The 20,142-nt window shown below is 49.2% G+C and overlaps 1 pseudogene; it reads right to left on the bottom strand.

Moving 5' to 3' along the window:
• Positions 1–7,134: 7,134 nt before the first annotated feature.
• Positions 7,135–7,617, bottom strand: LOC112816965 (phosphatidylinositol N-acetylglucosaminyltransferase subunit P-like; annotated as a pseudogene).
• Between the last annotated feature and the right edge of the window lie 12,525 nt (positions 7,618–20,142).

The following is a 20,142-nucleotide window of genomic DNA, read 5'->3' as shown; positions in this document are numbered from 1 at the left end:
TAGAATGTCACTTAAAAATAAATGCAGCTTTTGGCTTACTTGTAAGGTGTGTATGTGGACCGGTTAACCTGCGGCCCCAGGTGATGGGAACGGCCTGCAGGGAGAGCCCGGGCTCCCTTCCTCAGGCTTCTGCGGGAACGTTCAGCCCCTCCCTGGCAGTGCGGGGCTATAGGCTCTGCTTCCCTGCCAAGCTGAGACACACTTGGCAGCTACTGTCCACACGCCTGGCACACCCCGAGCCCTGACCCAGGTTGTGGCTAAGCCCTGAGCACATCCACGGGGCAGCACACTGCCGCTATCATTCACGGCCGCTCAGCTGGTCAGGGAGGGCCTCGTGCCCTGAGATTACAGCAGGGCTGGGTGGCTGGGTTCTGGGCTCAGCTGCACTTGCTGTGTGGCCTTGAATAAGCCACTTCCCTCTCTGGGCTCTCTGGAAGGTGGCCCGGAGATCTTGACATCCCTTTGTCCGGGAACCCAGCTGGGGTGGGGGTGGGGGTATCTTTACAACAATCCCTGCTGAGGATGTTTCAGGGGGTTGGAATTCATTTAAGCCACGTGATATCCCTGAAAAGGCAGGCAGGTTTGTTATTCCCATTTCACAGATGAGGAAACAGACTCAAGCAAAAGAAGGGGCTTACTGATGCAGAGGAGGCCCTCCTCCCCCCAGGATCTGGCCTTGGACATGCTGTCCCAAGGGCACATTTCATGCAGAGACTCAGGAAATGGGGGCAAGAGGTGGGGCACATACCCCCAGGTGTTACTGGAGGCATCTTAGAGCCCCCCCCCCCCCCCGGGGCCTGGGGACGGCCCCCAGCCATCTGCAGGCCCCCAGGGCAAAGCCCCATTCCCATATCCTCAGGTCTCTTCCTTCCTTCCTGGCTCGCTCTCTCCTTTTGCAAATATTTGCTATTGCTCCGTGAGGTGCTGCCATGGTTACAGGCATCCTGGGAGTTAAGGGTCCAAGTTGGACTTTAAACCTCTTTAAAATTCAAGATGTACAGTAAACAGCTGCTTCTTGAAAACTCAGTCCCACAGGTGACAATGTACCCATCGCTCCAGGCTGGGAGCCCTTTGCCAGCTGAGGGGTCAAGAAGAGTGGAGGAGGGGATCCAGGCTTCCACCAGGCCCCACAGCCCTGGGCGGGGGAGGAAGAGCTTGAGGCCACACAGGCCTCCCTAAGGGGGACACCCAGAGCTGATTTCTTCTTTGAAGAGGTGCCTCCTCTAGGCAGGAGGGATCCAGCTTCCAGTGACCCCAGGGGGCTGGGGACTGGGGCCTGAGTTCTGATAGGGCACCCTCCCTCCCAGCTGTGTGAGCCTGGGCAAGTCATGGTTCTCTGAGTCTCAGTTTGCTAGTCTGTAAAATAAGGGCAGTTAGCTCTCTGGGGCTTATTTTGAGGAGTAAAGCCCTCAGATGAGGACAAGCTTTCTGAGTGTGCTTGTCAGCAGACGGAAGACCTGGAAGTCTGGTTGTATCAGATGCAAACACCCAAGTTGCTCTGCACCAACATCCCCTCTGGGTGACTTGGGGCCGGTGACTCCACATCTCCGAGCTGCCGTGTCCTGCCCGGGGAATGGAAGAACAAAGCACAGTACAGAGTTGTTCCGAGGATTGAAGGAGCCAAGAGGGGTGTATCAGTCATCTGTTGCTGTGTAACAGAATACTCTGAAACTTAATGTCTGAAGCCAGCAACTATTTATTGTCTCACAATTTTCTGTGGGTCGGGAATCCAGGAGTGGCTTAGCTGGGTGGTTCTGGCTCGGGATCTTTCATGAGGTCGTGATTCAGTCTCTGGCCGGGCCTGCAGTCTCTGAAGGCTTGACTGGGCTGGAGGGGCCACTTCCAAGGTGGCTGTTGGCAGGCCTCAGGTCCTCACCACGTGGGCCTCTCCAAAGGGCTGCTCACGACAGGGCATTTGGCTTCCCATAGTGATTGATCTGATGGCACGTGGTATCTGTTGTAACCTGATCTCAGGGAGGTGACATGCCATCACCTCTGCTGTGTTCTACAGGGCACACAGACCAGCTCTGGTCTGTGTGGGGGTCTACTCAAGGCTGTGCATTCCGGAGGCAGAGATCATGGAGAAGGGGGCATCTTGGATGTAGGCAACCAGTCCAGGAAAGGACTCACCCAGAGCCAGCACATAGTGTATGGGAGGATGTTAATGCAGGATGAACTCTCTCTCTCTCTAGGAAGCCAGAGGAAAGATATATAGCATCACACACATAACCTATGTAACATAACAGGGCATGTTAAGCAGAGACATGGTAGATAGAAAAGCAAAGACCTAGACTTTCCTTCTACAGATAAGAATCACAAGGTCTGAGATAAACCATGAATTCTCTATCCAGTGACTTTGGGAATGAAGGGGAAATAAAGACATTCTCAGATGCAGGAAAACTAAGAGAATTTGACATTAGCAGACCTACTGAGAAAGACTGGCTGAAGGAAGTTCTTCAAGGAGGAAGAATCTTGGAGCCTCTGGGAGAAGGAGCACTGGAAAGGACATATGGCTAATACACAGTAGACTGGCTATGCCTCTCCTCATGAGTTTTTAAATCATATTTGATGATCCAGACAAAAATTGTAACACCATCTGTTACACTAGGTAATGACATCTAAAAGCAGGGAAGGTAAAGGGACTGAAACAGAAGTAAGGTCTTCACGCCTCACTCCTAAGTGGCAAGCTGTCGGTACCAGGAGACTGTCGTAAATTACACATGTGTATTGTGTTTTTTTTTAAAGATTTATTTATTTATTTTAGGGAGAGAGAGAGAGAGAGCAGGAGGAGGGGCAGAGGGAGACAGAGAGAGAGAATCCCAAGCAGACTCCCCACTGAGTGTGGAGCCCGACGCGGGGCTCCATCTCATGACCCTGAGATCACGACCTGAGCTGAAACCAAGAGTCAGACACTCAACCGACTGAGCCACCCAGGTGCCCCAAATCACACATGTATATTATAACGCCAGAGCGCCAATACAAAAGCTATCCACAGACACTCAGAAGCACTGTGAGCAAATCAAGATGGAATGTTGTGCAGCTCTTCAAAACAATCTGATGCATCTGTAGGTGCGTGGACATGGAACAGACATGTGATAGTAAAATAAAACAAATTTCGAAGCAACATATATAATCCCTTTTGTGTAAAAGTCACATCTGTGTGTATGTGTTATTTTGGGTCCTCTGAGGAGCAATAGCAGCATGGGATTAGACAGGATCCAGGTGCAAGAAGTGTATTGGGGACATGCCCGTGAGGGAGGGCTGGGATGCTGGCTGACCCCAAGGAGGAGAGGGGGGAAGGAAGAGAGGTTAGGTAGGACACGGGGTTGCATACTGTCCCCCCAAAAGATACAGCCAAGTCCTAACACTTGGTACCTGTGATTATGACCTTAGTTGGAAGTTGGGTCTTTGCAGATGTAATGAAGTTAAGGATCTGGAGAGAAGATCATCCTGGATTAAGGGTAGGCTGTAAATCCAATGACCAGTGTCCTGCTAAAAGAGAAAGATTTGACATAGGAGGAAGGCCCTGAGAACACAGAGGAAGAGGGTGTTATGCAGCCGCCAGAAGCTAGGACACAACCACGGAACAGATTCCCGCTGGAGGTCTCCAGAGGGGACCCACCCTGCCCACACCTTGATTCCAGACTCCTGTCCTCCAAACTAGGACAGAGCAAATCTCTGTGGTTTTGAGGCTCGCAGTTGGTGGCACTTTGTCCCTGCAGCCCTAGGAAGCGAGTGCAGGTAGAAGTCTCAGACAAGCAATTTCCCCAAAGTGGATGGGGTGTCCAGAAGCCGCACAGCAGGCAAGTGGGTGTCCGGATCTGACTCCCAGAAGATTACTGTTGACAGAGAAGCTTTCCAGGATGATGACAATCCCTACGACCCAACTGTGTCCCCACCCTCCCCCACCCCAATTCATGTGTTCAAGTCCTAACCCGAAGTGTGGCCATATTTGCAGATGGAGCCTTTAGGAGGTAATTTAGGTTAAATGAGGTCATAAGGAAGGGGCCCCCATCTGTTCAGGTGGGTGTCTTATAAAAGGAGGAAGAGACACCAGAGTCCTCTCTCTACCACGTGAGACCGAAGAAAGCAGGCGTCTGCAAACCAACGAGAGAGGCCTCAGAACAAAACCTACCTGGCCGGCACCTGGATCTTGGACTTCTTGCCTCCAGAACCATGAGAAATGAATGTCTGCTGTGCAAGCCACCCAGTCAATGGTATTTCGTTGTGGCAACCCGAGCTGAATAAGACAGTGATGACTTCAGCTAACATTTTGGGACACTCACTAGGTGCCAGGCACTGTTTAGATGCTGAGGATGCAGAAGGAAATAAGGAGAAATCTCTGCTTTCATGGTGTTTATAGTCTAGTAAACAGGTAGAGCAATATATATACAGAATCTATACGGTATCTATTGGGAAGCCACTGGAGTATCCAGACGGCAGCACTGTCCGACTTCGGTTTTAAGGGGAGCACCCCGGCTGCTGCAGGAACAGGCCGTGGGGCCCCAGGGAGAAGGCAAGAAGGACGGGGAGCCTGTCTAGAAATTCAGGACAGAAATGGTGGTGGCTGAGCCCAGGGGGTTGGCAGTGAGAAGGGCTTAGCTTCCAGACTGACTTGGAAGGTCGAGCCACCAGGGTTTCCCTGAAGGTTGGTGGTGGATGCGTGAGGAGGGGTGGTGAGGATGACTCGGGTTTTGGCCAGAGCCGGGGCGTGGTGGTGCCACGTGCTGACACGGAGAACGGGGGCAGTGGGTTTAGGGACGTGGCATGGCCAGTGTGGGCCGTGGAGCTGGAGGTGTTTGTAGGCATCCGGTGGGGGTGTACGTCTGAGTCCAGAGACCAAGAGTCAGGTTGGGGATAAGAACGTGGGAGCCAAGGCACAGAGATACCACACACCATACCCTTAAGGCTGACCGTTAAATACAGGATGCCCAGTAAAATCAGAATTTCAGATTAACAACAAATAATTTCGTAGCATAAGTATATCCCGTTGGGGTTGGCAGACAATAAAGGAGCCAATAAACAACAAAATCATTTGTTGTTTATCTGAAATTCAGCTTTAATGGGACATTTTGTGTTTTTATTTGCTAAATCTGGCAAACTTTCATTTGCCAAAGCTTGCTTCCCACACCTAGGGTTTATGGCCAGGTCTTAGGAAGAGGCCATCCAACCACCCCTTGGCCAGAGAAACACGGAGTCATCCCCTCACCCACCTCCCCTCTCTCCACTCCCACAATTTGGTTCCTTGTCTGCCATGTGCAGAACACGCTTCCCTATTACACCTACGTCCCCAAATATGAGGAATCAATAACAATTTTAGGGAGAAAATACAGTTGTCATGGAAAAAAATGGAGTGAATTCAGAGTTCATTAGACAAGTTAATCAAATTGTCCAGCCGTGCCTTGCTGCTTCATGGAGCCATCTGGCCCTCCTGGATCAATGCCTGGCCCGGTGGGAGGTGGTTTCCAGGGGAGGAGGAGCCCAGAGATGCCAGCAGGTAACAGGACAGGAGGTCCTGGCAGAGCCCGGGGGGCCCTAGGGATGCATCATCCCACACAGGGCAGGGAAGCTCCAGTCAGGACCTCCCACCAACTCCCATACTCCTTCATCCTTGAGCTCCATGTGCAGAAGAGGAGCAAAGGGGTGCCATTGGCCGAACAGCATCTGCTATCCCATCCATGTTTCTTGGGCTCCTGATCTAGGACGGCCGGCCGCCCTTCCATGCAGTGAGCCAGCTGGACCAGGTTCCTGGCCTCACAGGGCTCCTGGAAAGGCCAGGAGAGGTGGTCAGCATAGGAGCAAGGACTTGCAGAATGACCTACCTTCTTGAGCTGCAGGGCTGCGATGCCCCCCCACCAAGTGCCCTGGCGGGCCCCAACCCCCTCATTCATAGGGGCGAGCCATCTGCTATCTTGGTGGGTGCCAGCATCAGGCAAAGCCATAATTTGCTTTGCTCACATGTCAGACCCCAGGGTCAGAAAGCAGGCTCACTTGTCCGCCAGAGCTCCTCTGCTCTGGATTCTCAGGAATCCACTCCTACCCCCCTTCTCCCTGCAGAAGCTACCATCTGGAGCCAGGTGCCAAATGGTCACCCAGAAGTGAAAGCTCCTCTGTCACCATCCTGTGCTCTCTTATCTGTATGCGTCTTAGTTTGGGCTCCCCAGAAGCAGACCAGGAACAAGGGCTCAGGTGCAGGGGGTTCCTGGGGAGACGCTCCAGGAAGCAGGGATTAAGGAGCAGGGAAAGCAAGGTGGAAAAGACAGGGAATCCGAGAAGGACGTGTTAATGAGTAGGTTCCCATGGGAACTGGAACTCACGATTGTCCCACCAAGAGATGATTTCTCCAGGCTATTCAGCCACCCTTTCCCATTCCCCCACAGCTGATGCTGAGTCCAGGAGTGTTAAGTCCCCGGATGTCTGGGCGTCCCTGCTCACAGGCCAAGCTCCCCCCCAGGCACCAGAGGGGAAGCTGCCAGCGTGTCTAGGGGCTGCCCCTGGGTGCAGGTGAGGCCAGGGTCATCTTCCCAAACTGAAATTCTGTCACCATTAAACGCTAACTCCCCTTCCCTAGCCCCTGGCAACTACCATTCTACTTTCTGTCTGAATTTGACGACTCTAGGGCCCTCATAGAAGTGGAACCATACAGTATTTCAATTTTGGTGACTGGCTTATTTCACTTAACATAATGTCTTCAAGGTTTGTTGTAGCAGGTGTCAGAATTTTCTTCCTTCGTAAGGCTGCATAATATCCCACTGTGTGTGTACACCACGTTTTGTTTATCCATTCACCTGAGTCTACACCTGGGTCGCATCCACATTTTAGCTATTATGAATAATGCTGCGATGAACATGGGCGTACTCACCTGGGATTTTTTTTTTGGGGGGGGACTTCTTGTTTTTACTGATACTTATTTTTTTAACAAGTCTGCTATATGGTAATGCAGTATTTTATTTATTCTGTTCATTAATAACTAATACTCAAGAACTTTTATAATATTAATATAACTTAATCTAAAAGAATCAACTTACTTTGTTTACATTTCAATATTGGGTACGAGAGAGAGTCAAAATAATTACGGTCAAAATTATTATATAAAAAATTATAGTAAATGCTCGGTGTTAGTCTGCATACAATTTAGTTTTTGGCATAAAGTTATTTAGTTGCCAGGAAGAACATTTGGTTTACTTCACTAATAGGAATATCTCTTAATGCTGGGATGCCCTCTTCTTGGTATTTCTTCTGCTGTTGATTTTTAGCATAGTTATCTGTGATTGTATGAATGGAGTTGAGTGGAGAGGTGCTCATCATGTTTATTCCAAATAACAGTACATAACCAATTACTATAGTAATGAGGAAGTAGACGGGCAATGCAATTGCCCAGTATTTTTGAGGCCAATAGGTTAATCCTAAGGAGTTTAGCCAAGATTCAGGAATAAATGCCCACACAAGATACAGGATGAAACCAAACTGGGAGCTTCAGAAAAGAACAAAGCCATAAATCGCTCTTTCTGGCAATAGCGATGGTGAATTTTCCACCATTTTCCCTGTGGCTTTAGACAATCACGACCCTTGCCGTCCCGGAGCGCGCGAGCGCCGGGGACTGCCGGATCGCTCTGCTCGCCGCCGCGGAAGAGCTCACGTGGGATTTTTTGGAAGTGACTTTTGAATGAAGGGTCTGTTTACAGAGTTAGAGGGAAGATTGAAGAACCAACAAAAAATGGTGATACACCCAAAGACTCCTAAGAGTGTAAAGTCATTACCACCTCCAGGCCTGACGGACAAGGTCAGGGAAAGGTGTTAGCAGAGTCCAGGGAGTGTTTGGGGCTGCCCAGCAGGAACCGGAGCTTCTAGAACCACAGCAAGTCAGAGAGGGAGCAGGGCCACTGGCGAAGGGGCAGTGATATCCTGACATACTTGCCCCAGCTATCAGATCTGGTGGGTCCTTCCGACGGAGCCTGGGTGTACTGGTCAGCTCCTGTCATTATCATGCTGGTAACAAACAACCCCGGTATTCAGTGGCTTCAGACAACAATCATTTGTTCTCATGTTCAAGGATATTAAGATCAACTGGGCAGTTCTGCTCCACCCGTCTCATATCTCCTTCTGTGGCCCAGGCTGGAGGGGCCACAGCTGCCCAGGGTGGGTCCTTGTCACGGCTGCGCAAGCACATTCAAGCCTGTGTTCCTCATGTCCGTTAGCCTCCCATTGGCCAAGTCATTGGATGGGGAAAATCACTCTGCCTGCCACCAAGCCATGGCAAGGGTAGGGAGGTGTATTTCTGCTACTGGGGAGTAAGGAGGAATCATGACCAGTAACCCATCCACTAGGGAGGGGGGATGGTCTTCAGAGTCAGGCTCCGGATGCCCAGGGAGGGGTGGAGGTTGAATGAGCAAGCAGAGAGTAGCCAGCAGGCCCCATTCCTCGGCAGCCTCATCCTACCTCCTCCCCAGGTGAGTCTGCATCGTCCCCCCTCCCTGCCACCGGCACACACGTTCCCCAGAGGGACTTGGCCTGTGATGCTCTCAGCCGCCCTGGTCAGAGGCCGGGAAGGGTTAACTGGAGAGGTGCAGCAAATCATAGAGAGAGACTTTTTCAAATACTTGATAAATAAATCACCAACTCATGTTTAATTCAAAGGCCCCACTGCCTACAGAGAACACAGGGAAGAAGCGATCTTTCAATTAAAACAGCTCTGAGGGGCTTCTCCTGTTCTCCTGGGGCTTCCTGGCCTCCCCCTCTGGCTGGAGGCCCCAGCAGGGAAGGACAGCATGATCCTGCAGAGCTCCCGGGACAGCTTAGAATAGAATGCAGATCCTTCATCCAGGCCAGCGGGGGGGCCCAGCCTGTGCTCACCGGCCACCCTCCTCCCTGGTCTCACCATCCCAGATTCCCCTCCTCTTCTCCATAGCTCTTTCCTTACATGAAACCTGTGTAGGTTTTGCTGGTTTCTCTATCATCTGTTTCCCCAGTTAGAATGTCATCTCTGTGAAAGCAGAAACTGGGTTCGTCTCACTCCCTGCTGAATCCCTAGCATCCAGAACCGCGCTTAGCACACAGTAGGTGCTCAAGAGTTGTTTGTCTACGTTTGTGCCTTTCCTCTTCAAGGCTAAACACCCTCAGCTCCTCTGGTTTCGAGCGCGGGGTGGGAGGCAGAGCATCGGCTTGCCCCGCTGTATTTCTCAGAGCTTAGGTTTCTGAGGAGCAGCAAGAGTGCCAGAGGAATGGGAGAACCCACGTTTACAAGGGCTTGCAACAGGCCAGCGCCACGCTGAAGCACTTTGCATGGATGGTCCAGCTCATCTTCACCAGAGCCCATTTTACAGATGAGCAAACCAAGGCACATTGAGATAAAGTCACTTTTGTCAGGTGGCACCATTAGTAAATGTGGTTGAGGTGGGACTTGAACCCAGGCCCAGGGCTTCTAGAACAGACCCCCTGAGTCACTCTTCTAGAAGGTGAGAGCTTTTTATAACTACTGGGTGCTGTGAGGGATGAGTTACCACAAACCTCAGGAAATCCCAGGTGGCAAAAGTCAGGCTCAGTGATGACAGAAAGACCAACTATTCTTGTAAGCTGTACTCAAAATAAGCTCTCAATCAATATTTTGGGCTTAAGACCTATTCTTTCATATTTGTCAAAAAGATATCCTGTCCCAGTATAGCACTCTTTTTTAGGAGTAGGTCTAAGTGCCAGCATTCAGCAAACCTTGGGTGATTTATCTCAGCAATATCATGCAATTGATATTTTAAATCTCTACTTTCTCTATAAGAAAACTGAGTGCCCAAAAGCCTGAGTAACCCAGTGACCCTGCTAGGGAGTGTTGGAGTTCTGACCTCAGAATCATGTTCTCTCTACAGCAATCCACAGCGACTGTATTGTTCTTGGTAATCATCATCACCAACATTGAATGGACGCTTACTATGTGCTGGGCCGTGTGTTCAGCAACTGAGCATTGGTAATGCAATGTAATAATAGTAATAAATGAGTTATGAACTCATTTGATCCTCATTGCAACCCTAGGAGGCAAATACTATTTTTATCCCCATTTTAAGGGTGAGGGATTTAAGGTCCAGATGGTTAAGGAACTGTTTGAAAATGTAGGTTGTATTATTCCGGTGTGGTGAGGCCAGCAGATCAGGACACAATTGCCATTGAGGAGAGAATTTGTTACTCATAGTTCCCAAGAGGCAGGGGCATGCCCCGCCCCACCCACACCACGCTACGCCCCGCCCCGCCCCGCCCCACCCCACCCCACCCCACCCCACCCCACCCCACCGGTTACACAAGGAAGTACCAGCATCAGTCCGGAGGAAGAGGGAGTCGGGCAAGACGTGGGTGAGAGACTTGACTGTGGTTTGCGCAGGAAGGCAGGCTTAGGACTGGCTAGTTTGGATAATTGCAGAGGGCTCTGGAATGTAGGGGCTGTTGCCAGCTGTCTGGCAATTAGGGCAGGGGTAGTGGCCCAGAGGGTGAGAGCCTGATTGAGAAGGGGGTCAAAGGCATGAGCTCCGGATTGGTTGGTCTGCAGGTAGATGACACACTTGCAAGGTGAGCACTTTACTTACTGTGTCAGGGAATTGGCTAACCCTAGGAGGGGCAGTCTCTCCCGGGTCAGCAGGTTCCAGATGTCAAAACGTCATCAACCTATGGTTCCCCCGGGGTCACCCAGAACAGGACCGGAAACCTAGGGCCGCTCGTTCCAGAGCCCTTGCTCCTAGCCCCTCTACAATGAGATTTCCTCTCTGCGGCAAATACTTGCAAATACAGCATGGGAAGAACTCAGGGTGAAGTTATGACAAACACCAATGTCTGATTGAGATTAGCCCGGGTGGAGGTGGCATGTGGGACCGGGAAGGGGCCAGGAAGGCTGTTTGGGGCTTTTCTTCAGCCAGAGTCCCCAAGAGGGCGGTTATGAGCTGGCATCCATTGCCTTTTGCATTTGGGAGAAAACCAGCGCCACCTGACGAGCTTGACTCCCACCCGCATCGCAAAGAGCCCAGATTGGATCCAACGGTCCCCACTGCGTGGCTGGGCCACGTCCTGATTATTCTGACGCGGGAGTGCCACCACCCTGCATCCAGATTATTGGGATAATACGCCTTATTTGGGTTAGGCAGCTGGAAGGGGAGGCACAGCCGGGATGGAAATAGCAACATCTGTTGGAACCTCCCAGGAGAAAAATTCTCCTGTTGTTGTATATTAAGTCATTAAAACACAAAAAAGAAAAAGGGACATTAATTTCCCCACCATATGCAGACAATATTTTAATGCGAAGGTACCAAGGGACGGACCACCTGCCTTGGGCTGATAGTCTGTGGGAGGAGTGTCAGGCATGGGGTGGGGGTGGGGAATGGAGGGGTGACCCTCCACAGGATCCAATCTGTCCCCTGCAGGGAGGGTCCAAGGAGCCCAGACTGGCTCTGCTCAATCCCATATTCCGAGTTTCTTTCTGCTTCCCAGGCCTGAGCTTGGCTTCGAGCCCCAGGGCCCACACTGGGGTCTCGGGCTTGGGCTTATATCCCTGTCCTAGATCTTTTTAGAGGCCACGGGCATTTCCCTGAACCTGGGTTCCCAGCCTCCTGTGTCACTGAGATAGGGATTCCCCTACTAGCTGTCCAGCCTGATGCCAGCCACCCCCTGCAGGACCTCTGTGAGTCATCTGCTGGAAGGAGGACGGGTTTTGGGTCCGGCAGTCCTGCATTGGAAAGCCTGTTCCCACCCCTTAACTGGCCATGTGACTTTGGTTGGGACTTGGCATCTCAGGGCCTCCATGTCCTCTTCTGTGAAATGGAGGCTGACGTGTAACACCTGGACCGTGGGGTCTAGAGCTAGTGCTAGCGCTTACACCTAACGGGCGGTTTCCATTGCTGGGGAGCCAGGTGGAGTGTGCAACTGTTCCCTTACCTCCTGATGGATAATCGATGACGCTCCTTCTTCCTGCGCCATCGGGCTCAGCTGGGATCACTGCGGACAGAGTATGCAGCAGCGTCAACCAAGCTGGCTCACAAAGTGTCACCTTGTCACGTGACCCCTCGTTGCAGGGTCTTTTTGCCCCACTGCATCTGATAGCTGGCTTCAGGATGCCCCGGCATTCTGCACAGTGAGTATGCCGCACACCCAAGTGAGCCACTGCCCATTTCTGTATTGAGGGAGCAAATTACCTGTGGGCTCTTGCCTTGTCTTCTGCCTTCCCCGACCTCCTGTGCGGACAGAGCCTCCTTCCTGTTCCATCTCCTTAGGCACGAGGGCCCCATCTCTGCCCTGAGCTGGACAGCTGCCCATTGGGTTTGGATGCACAGAACAGCTTCCCCGGATAGTGCCTTTCCAGGCCAGGGCAGCCTTTGGCAAAGTCTGTTTGCATCTTGTGCGTCTTGTGCACAGCCACGGCCTTTCGTGTGCCTGGGACGGCTCTCGTGAATGGATCAGAACCAACATGCTGGGCCGGGGTTGGTGAGAATGTGGTAGGCTTCCAGCTTCCCCAGAGTAGGAGAGGGGCAATTGTGGTAGCAGCCCACCAGGACGCAAACTGAAGTCAGCACAAGGCTCCCAGCTCTCCTGTGGGGAGCAGCTTCCCTGCAGAGACTCCAAAATCTTTGACTCCAGTAACGACATGGTTGGCCCACTGAGGAAATGGAAATTTCCACCCCTAAAATTCTCTGGACACTCTGGTGGTGTTTTGTGGATCAGATTCCTTGGCTTTTGACAAATTGAAGTTCATTCTAATGTTTTCCAGGGCCCACTCCAAAGCCCCCTTGATGGGCAGCCTCAAAATTGTGTAACACCATGGGCTTTGAGGGGGCCAGGTGTCAATTATTTTTGTTTGCTAGTAAGAAACTGGAAACCCAATAAATGGTATATGAAACAAGTAAGAAATGTTTTTGCTTCATGAAACGAGGATCCTGGGGACAGCAGTCCACTAATGTCATCAGAAATCCAGATTATTTCTACCCTCCTACCCAGCCATCCTTGGCATGAGGATTTGACCTCATGGCTACAAGACGGCTGCTGTGCCTCCAGGTATCATATCTGAACTCCAGACAGAAGAAAGGGCAAAATTTGAATGGCTGAATTTGCTCTAAGAGCTTCTGCCTGGTCCTTTTCGCTTACATGTTAATGGCCAAAACTGGTCACTTGGCCATTCTAGCTGCAAGGAAGTCTGACAAGATGAGTATTTTAGCTTTCCGTTCTCTTTAGAAGAGGGAAAGCAAGCTGGGAATGGCTTTGGGCATCCGATCCTGTCTGGTTGCCAGAGACAGGCAGATCTGGCAACATCACTTAGAATGACCTTGCACAAAGTATTTATTTGAACTTCTGTTTATTCATTTGGAAAATGAGGACGCCAACAGCACCTCCTTCCCAGGGTTGCCATGCCTGGAATACAGTACTTATTTAATACATGGCAAATATTATTATAATTATTATAATGGGAAAACAATATTTACGTAAAAGGCGGGCAGCAGGCCCAGTTAATGTATTTCTGGAAAATTACTGAACTATCCCAAATTACAGAGAAATATATTCCAGAAATCCCTGTAGAGGTAGCTTAGAGTTCTATTTGAAGAGGCCTGAGGGGTAAGAGTGGAAACCGCTAACCTGCTTTCCTTCGCTGCCTGTAGGGGAACAGAGCTGGGAGAAAGCAGAGGGAGAGTGTGCCCAGTGGGCTCCCAGCCACAGCCATGAACCTGCCTGGCCCACGCAGGACTCGGAACCGGACCACAAGACAGGGTAGCCCAGCCCACCCTTTTCCCCACCCCTATTCCCACTTCTTGTGATGCATTTTTTTGCTTCGAACAAACGGATGAAAGATGAAAGCAAGCTAGGGGTGGCCGGTGGGCCAGTGGAGAGATCTCTGAGCAGGAAGTAGCAGTTGAGCTGATCGCCCTTTGGAACGGCGGGCTGCTGTGCGGGCTGCCCTGGCTTCTGAGGTCCCATGAGGGTGAGAACCAGGGAATGAGAAGAGCAGCCAGCAGAACTCCTGCGTAGGAGAGCCCTGATCTTTGCTCTGAATGAGAAGAGCAGCAAGCAGAACTCCTGCGTAGGAGAGCCCTGATCTTTGCTCCTCTGGCCCAGCGAGCCCCCAGGGGCTCAAGAGGGGGAGAGTGGACGGGACTGACTGTTTGGGACACCTAAGACCATTCTGGTTGGGGCTCGTCTCCTAGGAGCCCGGGCAGCCCCTGGTCCTGAGGAAGTGATGTGGACACCGTGGCCTGGGGTCGTGTAGAGGCAGCACCCACAGTCCATGAGGGCCGAGTGGGTAAGCGCAGTATCTGGGACGTGGTAGTGCTCCAGAAATCCAGGTTGGGGTGGGAGATGCCAGGCGCCACTCCAGGAGACACAAGCAGCCACAATTGGGTTGGCTGGTCACCCGGCCTGACTCATTGTGATGAATGGCTTCTGTCTTGCAACCTCCTAGCTGGCCCACCTCCTCCAGTGCTCCTTTGCAGCAGGAAGGCCTGGGAGGGACTAGACAGAGCATCCTGACTGGTGAGGTCATTCACGCATATTGAGCACACATTAAGCACCAATCTGTGTGCACGGCCCTGGGCCAGACAAGGTCACCGCCCAGCACTGGAGGCTGCCAAGTGTCTGTATGTAGCTCTTGGTTTTCATTTAAAAATCTGCTGGTTTTCACCTCCAGCACATTCTTCTCAGAGATGACTCGTGGAGTTAGTCATTCAGAGAGACACAAAGGAAGAATTGAATTAGGAGTATTCATGTCCTAATGGCGAATCCAAACAGACACCAGGCAGCTGGCTGTCTTGGGGAATCAGCCGCCCCACGTGGGGTTGGATTTGGGAAAGAAGTCAGAGGCTGTTGCCTGACACACGTGTCCTCCTTCTGGGGCTTGTGGGCTAAGCTGGGATGGGGACTAGCTGTCCATCATTCCATCCTCCCCCTAGCAGCCCCCACCCACCCCCAGAGCCCGACCTATAACCAGATTTGACTCATTTATTTGATCTTCTCTTTAACCTCCAAGGTCATTCCTGCCTCAGGGCCTTTGCACTTGCTTTGCCCTCAGCCAGGGAATGGGTTCTCCCCCAGATCTTCACTAGGCCCTTTCTCAGGCTTTAGCGGTCAGCACAGACATCATGACGTCCTAATGAGAGTGGTCACTCAGTCTCTCTTTCTCCTGTTTTCTTCTTTACCAGCACTTACCTTGAAATGTCTCCTTAACTGCTTACTTGTTTACTATCCTTCTCCCTTCACTAGGGGGCAGGTGCTGTGACCTCAGTATCTATGAAGGAACGGTGCACACAGTAGTGCTCAGTAAACATTTTTTTTTTTCAGATTTTATTTATTTACTTGAGAGAGAGAGCAAGCACAGAGGAAGAGGGAGGAGCAGACCCCCGCGGAGCAGGGAGCCCGATGCGGGCTTCCATCCCAGGACCCTGGGATCATGACCTGAGCCAAAGGCAGACGCTTAATAACCGACTGAGCCACCCAGGCTTCCTGTGCTCAGTAAACATTATCGGGCAAGTGAAAGGACCCCATTTGGCAGATGACATAATGGAGGGCCAGAGGCTAACAGAGTTGTCAACATTCACAAAATGGGTCAGTGCCAGGATTCAAATCCAGGTCTTGAGTCTCCACGTCTTGAGCGCCCTCCATCTAGACCGGCTCTCGCGGAAGCTCTGGGTTTCTTTTTGTTTCTGTCACAACTTGCCCCTCCGGTGTCTTGTTCCCTAGAGAAAGGCAGTGACCTTGAGGCTAAGCATCCCACCTTCCTGAAGTCCCTGAAGTCAACCAATGAATGAATCACGTCCTCCTGGTAGGAATGCCTTCTTCTTTGGAAAATCCCTCTCCACAGTTACCTCCTCTGAGAAGCCTTCCTGCATTCCTGCAGAAAGACACCTGTTGCCTTTGAGTCCCAGCGCCGAGATAACACAGGAGTGACACCACAGGGAGGCCAGGTGGCAGGGAACCAACTCACAAGCCCCATGCAGCCATTTTAGAAGCCAGTCCTCTGGCCCTGGGTGAGACTTGCCACTGGAAGCTCCCTTGCAACCTCCTAAGCCCGAGATCCTAAGCCCGAACCACCCAACATCGCTCCCCAGTTCCCAAACCACAGAAAGCAAGCTCATTAGTGCTCTCGTTTTTAAGGTAAGTGTTGGGATGACTTTTTAGTGTAGCCATAGATAACTGAGGTAACATCTAAAAACCCCGCCGGGTAGCATTGTGCTCTGATGGGATAATGGTGAGGTGGTGCTCCACACTGGGTCCTGGGGTCTGCCCGTGGGATTAATTCCCATATCTCACTTTCCAACCCTATCCCTTCCCCTCCCAAATAAATCACTTGTCCTCAAATTCTTTTTTTTTTATTTTTTATTGTTATGTTAATCACCATACATTACATCATGAGTTTTTGATGTAGTGTTCCATGATTCATTGTTTTGTGCATAACACCCAGTGCTCCATGCAGAACGTGCCCTCTTTAATACCCATCACCAGGCTAACCCATCCCCCACCCCCCTCCCCTCTAGAACCCTCGGTTTGTTTTTCAGAGTCCATCGTCTCTCATGGTTCATCTCCCCCTCTGACTTACTCCCCTTCATTTTTGCCCTCCTACTATCTTCTTCTTCTTCTTCTTTTTTTTTTCTTAACATATCTTGCATTATTTGTTTCAGAGGTACAGATCTGTGATTCAACAGTCTTGCACAATTCATAGCGCTCACCATAGCACATACCCTCCCCAATATCTATCACCCAGCCACCCCATCCCTCCCACCCCCCACCACTCCAGCAACCCTCAGTTTGTTTCCTGAGGTTACAAATTCCTCATATCAGCGAGGTCATATGATACATGTCTTTCTCTGATTGACTTATTTCACTCAGCATAACACCCTCCGGTTCCATCCATGTTGTTGCAAATGGCAAGATCTCATTCCTTTTGATGGCTGCATAATATTCCATTGCGTATATATACCACATCTTCTTTATCCAGTCATCTGTCGATGGACATCTTGGCTCTTTCCACAGTTTGGCTATTGTGGATATTGCTGCTATAAACATTGGGGTGCACGTACCCCTTCAGATCCCTACATTTGTATCTTTGGGGTAAACACCCAGTAGTGCAATTGCGGGATCATATGGTAGCTCTATTTTCAACTGTTTGAGGAACCTCCATACTGTTTTCCAGAGTGGTTGCACCAGCTTGCATTCCCACCAACAGTGTAGGAGGGTTCCCCTTTTTCCACATCCCCGCCAACATCTTTTGTTTCCTGACTTGTTAATTTTAGCCATTCTGACTGGTGTGAGGTGGTATCTCATTGAGGTTTTGATTTGGATTTCCCTGATGCCGAGCGATGTGGAGCACTTTTTCATGTGTCTGTTGGCCATTTGGATGTCTTCTTTGGAAAAATGTCTGTTCATGTCTTCGGCCCATTTCTTGATTGGATTATTCTTTGGGTGTTGAGTTTGATAAGTTCTTTATAGATTTTGGATACTAGCCCTTTTTCTGATATGTCCTTTGCAAATATTTTCTCCCATCCTGTCGGTTGTCTTTTGGTTTTGTGGACTGTTTCTTTTGCTGTGTAAAAGCTTTTTATCTTGATGAAATCCCAATAGTTCATTTTTGCCCTGGCTTCCCTTGCCTTTGGCGATGTTTCTAGGAAGAAGTTGCTGCGGCTGAGGTCGAAGAGGTTGCTACCTGTGTTCTCCTTTAGGATTTTGATGGACTCCTGTCTCACGTTTAGGTCTTTCAACCATTTGGAGTCTATTTTTGTGTGTGGTGTAAGGAAATGGTCCAGTTTCATTCTTCTGCATGTGGCTGTCCAATTGTCCCAACACCATTTGTGGAAGAGACTGTCTTTATTCCACTGGACATTCTTTCCTGCTTTGTCAAAGATTAGTTGACCATAGAGTTGAGGGTCCATTTCTGAGCTCTCGATTCTGTTTCATTGATCTATGTGTCTGTTTTTGTGCCAGTACCATACTGTCTTGATGATGACAGCTTTGTAATAGAGCTGGAAGTCCGGAATTGTGATGCCGCCAGCTTTGCTTTTCTTTTTCAACATTCCTCTGGCTATTCAGGGTCTCTTCTGGTTCCATACAAATTTTAGGATTGTTTGTTCCATTTCTTTGAAAAAAGTGGATGGTATTTTGAAGGGGATTGCATTGAATGTGTAGATTGCTCTAGGTAGCATTGACATCTTCACAATGTTTGTTCTTCCAATCCATGAGCATGGAACGTTTCTCCATTTCTTTTGTCTTCTTCAATTTCTTTCATGAGTATTTTATAGTTTTCTGAGTATAGATCCTTTGCCTCTTTGGTTAAATTTATTCCTAGGTATCTTATGGTTTTGGGTGCAATTATAAATGGGATCGACTCCTTGATTTGTCTCTCTTCTGTCTTGTTGTTGGTGTATAGGAATGCCACTGATTTCTGTGCATTGATTTTATATCCTGCTACTTTACTGAATTCCTGTATGAGTTCTAGCAGTTTTGGGGTGGAGTCTTTTGGGTTTTCCACATACAGAATCATATCATCTGCAAAGAGTGAGAGTTTGACTTCTTCTTTGCCAATTTGGATGCCTTTGATTTCTTTTTGTTGTCTGATTGCTGTGGCTAGGACTTCTAATACTATGTTGAATAGCAGTGGTGAGAGTGGACATCCCTGCCGCGTTCCTGACCTTAGGGGAAAAGCTCTCAGCCTTTCCCCACTGAGAATGATATTCGCTGTAGGTTTTTCATAGATGGCTTTTATGATATTGAGGTATGTACCCTCTATCCCCATACTCTGAAGAGTTTTGATCAAGAAAGGATGCTGTACTTTGTCAGATGCTTTTTCTGCATCTATTGAGAGGATCATATGATTCTTGTTCTTTCTTTTGTTAATGTATTGTATCACGTTGATTGATTTGCGGATGTTGAACCAGCCTTGCAGCCCAGGGATAAATCCCACTTGGTCATGGTGAATAATCCTTTTAATGTACTGTTGGATCCTATTGGCTAGTGTTTTGGTGAGAATTTTTCCATCCATGTTCATCAAGGATATTGGTCTGTAATTCTCCTTTTTGATGGGGTCTTTGTCTGGTTTTGGGATCAAGGTAATGGTGGCCTCATAAAATGAGTTTGGAAGTTTTCCTTCCATTTCTATTTTTTGGAACAGTTTCAGGAGAATAGGTATTAATTCTTCTTTAAATGTCTGATAGAATTCCCCTGGGAAGCCATCTGGCCCTGGGCTTTTGTTTGTTGGGAGATTTTTGATGACTGCTTCAATTTCCTTAGTGGCTATAGGTCTGTTCAGGTTTTCTATTTCTTCCTGGTTCAATTTTGGTAGTTGATACATCTCTAGGAATGCACCCATTTCTTCCAGGTTATCTAATTTGCTGGCATAGAGTTGCTCATAATATGTTCTTATAATTGTTTGTATTTCTTTGGTGTTGGTTGTGATCTCTCCTCTTTCATTCATGATTTTGTTGATTTGGGTCATTTCTCTTTTCTTTTTGATAAGTCTGGCCAGGGGTTTATCAATCTTGTTAATTCTTTCAAAGAACCAGCTCCTAGTTTCATTGATCTGTTCTACTGTTCTTTTGGTTTCTATTTCATTGATTTCTGCTCCGATCTTTATTATTTCTCTTCTCCTGCTGGGTTTAGGCTTTATTTGCTGTTTTTTTCTCTAGCTCCTTTAGGTGTAGGGTTAGGTTGTGTATTTGAGACCTTTCTTGTTTCTTGAGAAAGGCTTGTTATTGCTATATACTTTCCTCTCAGGACTGCTTTTGCTGTATCCCAAAGATTTTGAACAGTTTTGTTTTCATTTTCATTGGTTTCCATGAATTTTTTAAATTCTTTAATTTCCTGGTTGACCCATTCATTCTTTAGTAGGATGCTCTTTAGCCTCCATGTATTTGAGTTCTTTCCGACTTTCCTCTTGTGATTGAGTTCTAGTTTCAAAGCATTGTGGTCTGAAAATATGCAGGGAATAATCCCAATCTTTTGGTATCAGTTGAGACCTGATTTGTGACCTAGGATGTGATCAATTCTGGAGAATGTTCCATGGGCACTAGAGAAGAATGTGTATTCCGTTGCTTTGGGATGGAATGTTCTGAATATGTCTGTGAAGTCCATTTGGTCCAGTGTGTCATTTAAAGTCTTTATTTCCTTGTTGATCTTTTGCTTAGATGATCTGTCCATTTCAGTCAG

The sequence above is a fragment of the Callorhinus ursinus genome, unplaced genomic scaffold (genome assembly GCF_003265705.2).
Source record: "Callorhinus ursinus isolate GAN/ISIS: 27379988/994484 unplaced genomic scaffold, GSC_fseal_2.0 scaffold70, whole genome shotgun sequence".
In the NCBI taxonomy this organism is placed as follows: Eukaryota; Metazoa; Chordata; class Mammalia; order Carnivora; family Otariidae; genus Callorhinus; species Callorhinus ursinus.
The sequence above is the reverse complement of the archived record's forward strand: the minus strand, read 5'-3'. Positions and strand labels throughout refer to the sequence as shown.